This window comes from Brachyhypopomus gauderio, chromosome 5 (assembly GCF_052324685.1).
Source record: "Brachyhypopomus gauderio isolate BG-103 chromosome 5, BGAUD_0.2, whole genome shotgun sequence".
Taxonomy (NCBI): Eukaryota; Metazoa; Chordata; class Actinopteri; order Gymnotiformes; family Hypopomidae; genus Brachyhypopomus; species Brachyhypopomus gauderio.
Window position 1 is genome coordinate 34,854,038 of NC_135215.1, and position 4,970 is coordinate 34,859,007.

The 4,970-nt window shown below is 47.2% G+C and overlaps 1 long non-coding RNA gene across 1 annotated transcript; it reads left to right on the plus strand.

The window, feature by feature from the left end:
• The first annotated feature begins 230 nt into the window (after positions 1-230).
• On the plus strand, positions 231-1,378 carry LOC143513917 (uncharacterized). The gene is made up of 2 exons (XR_013130728.1): positions 231-802; positions 1,100-1,378. It is a non-coding gene; the product is annotated as an uncharacterized LOC143513917 (long non-coding RNA).
• Positions 1,379-4,970: the final 3,592 nt, after the last annotated feature.

A 4,970-nucleotide genomic window follows, 5' to 3' on the forward strand; every position in this document is an offset into this window, starting at 1 on the left:
ACCTGAGCTGAGCCATTAGGTATTATTAGAAGTGTGTCCTGATAGGCTACTGAACTGAGCCTATAGCGAGAGGTGTGTCCTGATAGGCTACTGAGCTGATGGGCGTGACTTCACCTCCAGCTGAAGTGGGGAGGCGTGGCTGATCAAAGCTGAGCCCTGGGACTCATATGGCGCATTTCCACTAGGGCCTGCTTGGCGCGGTACGGTTCGATTCGCGACGGTTTGTCAGTGTTTCCATTAGTACCAGTTCCCTGTGAGCCGGCCCCTTTGGGTACTTTTTTCGTACCGACTCGCTCGAGGTTCTAACCGTTCCGAAGCGGTACAGTTCTGTGACGTGGAGTAACAGCATGACACTGATTGGCCAGGGAGTGTCGTCACAGGTTGCGTCAGGAGAGCGACTCCTCCGCTATGCTATGGACTCCTCAGCCATTTTTAAAACCCAAGGAGCGAAGTCTGTTCCCTGGTCAAACGCCGAGGTACAAACCTTTCTGTTAATAATCAGCGATCAAAAAATCCAGGGCGAACTGGACGGGGCCACTAGAAATGTAAAGGTTTTTAGCGAGGTTTCCGCGCTAATGGCCACTCATGGCTACCAGCGGTCCGTTCAGCAGTGCCGGTCGGTCCAAGCTAAAAAAGCTTAACGCGATTACCGGGCGGTGAAGGACCATAACGGACACAGCGGAGCAAACCGCAAAGACTGGAAATGGTTCCAGCAAATGGATGTCATATACGGTCACCGGCCAGCCAGTAACGGAAGAGAAAACGTGCTGGACATTGTCGGTGCTGGAGGCCACGGAGAATGGTGAGTGTATTGTGATTTCACAGTTTTACTACTAGGCTCGTAAAAGATGTAATATGAACGTAATATGAACGCATCTATTGTAAACGCAGGAATTTAGAGCTGTTTGTAGTTAATGTTACCACCACAGTCACTACTGTACAATAGCTAGCTCTTAGCCTTGCTAGTTGCTAGTTAGCTGTAGCCATAAACACAGCATGAGCAGCGATGACGTGCTACACATTTTGTGCAGTTACGCTATATTGTTGTTGCTTTCACGGGAATGCTTGTGTTTAATATTTGTTATTTTTTACGTTCAAGATTCCCCTTCCACTGACGAGGCGAGCGGAGTTGGCGGAAAATGTTTCCTTCAACCGGGCTTTCCTCGGGGTGCTTGGCGAACTTGTGAACACCATGCGAGACAGACGCCAGTAAAAGCACACAAAATGTTGCTTGTAGTACTATAAATATTTATTTCATATAAAGCTATACGTATATATTTGCTTTTTGCACTTTTTTAAAACTATAACTATATTATTTACATATGTTGTACTTTAAATATCTATATTTCATAATAAAGTTTGATTTCATTTGATTGTATGACTGATGCTTTTTATGCAGGGTGTGTTCAGCCTGTTTGAGTAATACCAAATTATTATCAATAATTAGAGCAACCACATACAATAATGAAGATAAAGATAAATAAGATACAATAATGCTGTGTTAAGGGGCGTCGACCGGTGTTGTGGTCGTATACAAATGATGTCACGACACTACAACCCGCGCGCCAACAGCGACTCCACCCACATTGGGGTGGTTCACCATTGTAATGGAAACACAACGCGACCGTACCGTTCCGTTGCGAATCGACCCGTACCGAACCGTACCGCGCCAAGCAGGCCCTAGTGGAAATGCGCCAATACAGACTACATTCTGAACCAGCACCTTTCCACACGCTTCTGCACTCTGAGGTACTGAGAGGACAGACTCACCACGCGCTCCTCTGCGGAAGGCTAACAGGGGTGGGAGGGACAATGTCCCCGCCAACACATGCTGGACGGATTAGAGGTGGTTCAGAATGGACTGGGACTTTATGTTCAACATGGAGCAAAATCAGACAATATAGGGAATATCAGAAAAAATAGGGAGTTTTTCCTCGCCACTGTCGCCTTTGGCTTGCTCATTAGGGATCTGGACCCATACTTGATTGTAAAGCTGCTTTGTGACAACGTGTGTTGTAAAAAGCGCTATATCAATAAATTTGACAATATACATTCAACAGATATTATGCAATAAGTGTTCGGTTGTCATAATAACAAATTGGCTTAGGCAAATAATAAAATAAACAGGAATTTCTTTCTATTACAGTTTTTTCTCTATTGTTAATTAATCTACAAAATCAGCACAAAAGAGAATCCACATTAGCGGAGAGCCGAGGCGTTTGGGGGGGGGGGGGGGGGTGGGTGATGCAGGAACACCACCAACTGGTTCCTTCTCCTGAAGCAGTATACACAGCTAAACTACATTATCTGTCAGCACTACAAATAATAACCACAGCGGGGATTTAGTGAAGCATTTTAATGAATACTCTTAGTAAATAATAACACGCGCTGTAAGATACCCCTAACACCCACTCACAAGCGTGAACACATGCGCATACACACTCAGGGTTATGACATTCCCATTTAGTTTATCACAAACGCACATCACATTCTCGCTTGCAACTCGTTGTTGTGTATCTTTCGCTGGTGATGATGGGTTTTATAAGCCACTCCTGAGAACAAGGGTGAGTCCTGAACTGGACTGGCCCGATGTGTGGATTTGTCTCCAGTCTGTTTTTCTGCAGCTAAGACACCCTTGACATTATTACCATGTATCTCATCCACAGTGCAGCCCAGCAGTGCGGATGTCTCTAATGATGATGGTGCCATTGTTTTCCCAGTTTGCCAGTTCAGACCAGGAATCTCTAACTATTTAAATGAATGTTTTAGGTCAGGGGTACTCAACTGGCGAACTGCGGTCCGGATCCGGACCCGAACGCGATCCTGTCCGGACCCAATCTCATTCCTGATTAACTGGATACGGACCAAAACAAAACCGTAGCATTTATTTCAGGGCTATTGAAAAAACACTCCGTCACGAGTGATACGTTCGCCCCCCCGCTCAACAACTTACGTTCGCCACCCCCGCCGCACCGGACCTCAGGTCATAGGTATCTGCCAAAATTGGACCGCGGACAAATTTTGTTGACTACGCCTGTTTTAGGTTGTCTGCTCCCTCCCTGCAACTACCCAGTGTAGAACAACACGTACAACACAGTGGCTCACAGATCCAAGATGGTTTATATTATTAGTAATATTGTCCTCTCTGCCCCGCCCCTCTATGTACTGTTATCTCTACATGTTTAATCAATGTCCTTCTGTGCTTCTTCTCTATATGCAAACTTTGTCTGCACCCACATGCTGGCTTTTTGAAGTATTAGTGAAGAAAGTGAAAGAGAGAGAGAGAGAGGGAGAGAGAGAGGGAAGCAGGTATTTGCGGATGGTGCCTGAGGGGTCAGTGAGAGGAGACAGGCTGACAGATGGAGAGTGCCAGTCCGTGATGAAGGCCCTTCATTATAAACACGGTTTAAAGGGAGCACGACTCCACAGCCCGGCACGGCCGTATCAAAAAGAACGCTTTGATATCTCAGCCTGAGCAGTTAGGCCTCTAATGACAGCTACCATGACAGTTCCTTTGCATTCGATTGTCTGTCTCATTATTTGCAGGTTTTACCACAATTTGCATGAATATTTCAGCTCCATGCAGGAACAGAAGCAGCACTGCAGAGGCAGAGGAAGGAGTCATGGTGTGATAAACAGAGAGAGAGCGTCCTACTGAAGACAGGAGGGGGAAACCAGCCCTGCGCACACTAGAGATTGACACATTCTGTACCACTGCTGGAGTAATGAAGTAATACTGCTGCTGTGTTAGGAAACCTAAGACACTCAGAGGCTCGAGAACAGAAACAAACGCCACCGGCTGGGAGGAGACATGCGTACCGATTCATTCATTCACACCAGCGTAACGATTCATTCATTCACACCAGCATACCGATTCATTCATTCACACCAGCATACCGATTCATTCATTCACACCAGCGTACCGATTCATTCATTCACACCAGCGTACCGATTCATTCATTCACACCAGCGTATCGATTCATTCATTCACACCAGCGTACCGATTCATTCATTCCCACCAGCGTACCGTTTCATTCATTCACACCAGCGTATCGATTCATTCATTCACACCATCGTAACGATTCATTCATTCACACCAGCGTATCGATTCATTCATTCACACCAGCGTACCGATTCATTCATTCACACCAGCGTACCGATTCATTCATTCCCACCAGCGTACCGTTTCATTCATTCACACCAGCGTATCGATTCATTCATTCACACCATCGTAACGATTCATTCATTCACACCAGCGTATCGATTCATTCATTCACACCAGCGTACCGATTCATTCATTCACACCAGCGTACCGATTCATTCATTCCCACCAGCGTACCGTTTCATTCATTCACACCAGCGTATCGATTCATTCATTCACACCAGCGTACCGATTCATTCATTCACACCAGCATACCGATTCATTCATTCACACCAGCGTATCGATTCATTCATACGCTTAGGCCAGACAGGGGGCACACTATTGTGAAAGAGATGAACACAGGGTGTAATAAACGTGGACGTGCTTGCCTTTGGCTACTCTGCAGATCTTCAGAGAAGAGATGAGCACCTCCGTGCACACGTGCGACACACCTGGCCGCCCCTCTGCTGTTTGGGTTCAGCCTGCTGGCTCGATGCTGCGCTGCACTGTAGAACTTTGGTTTTGAATAATCAATCAAACCCGGAAAGACAGGCCCGGCCCGGCCCGGCCCGGCCCGGCCCGAAGCTTTGGCTGTGAAGGAACAGAGGGAGGGAATGAAAGTATGGTGCCCTGTTCCATTGAGTGATGCCACCATCTGTTCTGCTCCCGTGAACCGACGCGGGCCCCCTCACTGTCTCCCCGCCTCGTGCCATCCGACGTCGTGCCTGCCCTGTCTGAGCTAATTACACATAAACCTGCGAGCAGGCAGGGAGGCGTGTAGTGGCAATTATCCGGCCGTGAGACCGTGTGGCGTTCACAGCCGATCGAC